Here is a 2,052-nt window from a genome sequence, read left to right as displayed (position 1 = left end):
ATATTAACTTGTCTTTCAAGATACGCTGCCCTCACAAGGCAGCTGACAATATTACAAAAGTTTTAATTTATGAAACAATTAAACTCTTGCATGCGGCAGTAGCTGTAATGGCTTTTAAACGCCAAATGTTTAGAATGAATGTGTTCTCAGCGTTTTTATAAAAGCCATAAATGATTCTGGGGGAAGGAGTTCCAAAGGTGTGGGGCCACCACTGAAAAAGCCCTGCTAGGAGTTTGAAGAGTAAGCTCCTCTGATGTGAATGCCTGGTCAGGCTCATATGAATATAGATGGTTATTCAGATAAGGTAGTCCCAAACCATTTTGGGCATTCAAACTGAAATCCAGCATTTTGCATTAGATCCAGAAACTAGCAAGCAGTCAACATGAGTGATGCAAAATAGCAGCAATTTAGCCCAAATACTGAGCTTCTATAGATTGTGTTTACTACAGAACTGTCTTCAGCTGCACGAAACTGCCTTCCAGGGCAAAAGCCTTGCTGGCTCAGACCGACGATCCATTTAGTACAGAGTCAGTTCACACAGTGTCTGGTATACACTGGCTGTGAATTCGTTTCCATCCACAAATCAAATGGATTTTGATTTTGGACTTTTGAACCCTTAACAGTTTGAGCTTGGAGTATTTGAGAGACTACCCGATACCTGCTCAATGGTTAGAGGCCCTGCTTAAAGTGCCCCCACCTCATGAAATGATCTATCCAGCAGTGGGTAAACTGGTGCCTTCCAACATCTTTGAACCACAGCTCAGGATGGCATAAAGTTGTCTAGCACCCACCAGCACGGATACATACTCCTTCTCTGAATGCGGTTCTTCATGAAGCCAACCTAAGGAAGGTTATCAGCAGACCGAAGATTATGTTTTTGTTTTTGTTTAAAGGATTTGTCAAAAAAGACAAAGGGGAAGAGATGGGGGAACAGCCCAAACCTCAATGGAGCCTGAGCAAGCTCAATGGGCCTGGATTTCTAACTGTTGGTGGAGGAAATGAGGAAAGGGCAGGTAATCTAGTATGTGGGAACAAGGCAGAACTAGCAGGCAAGAAACCTGAGCAGGAGCATTCCATACTGCAATATTTTGCTGCAGATTTCACTTGTACTCCTTAATCATCACAGGCACAGAGAATAACTCGTAGCTCCCCTCTGCCAAAATCCTTATAGCCCTGGGCCAGGGCTATGTTCTCCAAAACAAAACCTACACTAATATTACTTTGTTTTTCATTTGTCACTAACTAGATTCATTTTCCCATTCTACATTTTTAATTTTTAAATGACTTTATCATCATCATCAAGGTATGCTATTTACCATTTTGGGAGACTCAGAGGAGGCAGGAATAAATAGGTCTCATGCATTTAATGGCATAGGATGAGACACAACTGCTGTTTTAAGAGGTCCATGTTGTTGTTGCTGCTGCTGCTTTCAATTAACATTATTTGAACTCTTCAGACTGTTTTAAATTTTGGATGCTGAAATCATGGTGTGTTTTATTATATGAGGACTTTGTGCTGTATTTTATTATAGTGCCTGGTGTTCTTATTATGAACCACTCAGGAAGCTTCAGCTATTGGGCAGTACAGAACTGAAACAAAATACCTAATTCATAAACCAACGTAAAACTTGAAATCCAGTGCCAGATTGCAGTTAGAGGATCAGAGTGAGCCTCTGGAAACTAGAATTCTTGTCCCCACTCAGCCATGAAGCTCACTGGATGACTCTGGCCGGGGCGGGTGTTGTCCGTGCCTCGGGTTCCCCGCGAGAACGCATGAAACCGAGCCGGATCCGCGGCGAAGGCCACGCACCAGGCGCAGAGACCGGCCGCGTCAGCCGCGAGCCGCCGCGAAACCAAGGCCTCCCGCCCACGTGGGAGAAGACTGTCCATCACACGCCGGGGCGGAGCCATCACTCCACCAGCCAACCGGAGGCCGATCCCGCGCCGCGCACCGCCTCCTTGGGAGAGGCCGCCCCGGGGAGGCCGCGGCGCTGCGCGCTCCCCCGGCCGCGGCGCCAGGGGGCGCTCGGCCGCCGCCCGCAGGAGCCCCGG

This window comes from Varanus komodoensis, unplaced genomic scaffold (assembly GCF_004798865.1).
Source record: "Varanus komodoensis strain SLA01 unplaced genomic scaffold, ASM479886v1 scaffold8, whole genome shotgun sequence".
NCBI lineage: Eukaryota > Metazoa > Chordata > Lepidosauria > Squamata > Varanidae > Varanus > Varanus komodoensis.
The sequence above is the reverse complement of the archived record's forward strand: the minus strand, read 5'-3'. Positions refer to the sequence as shown.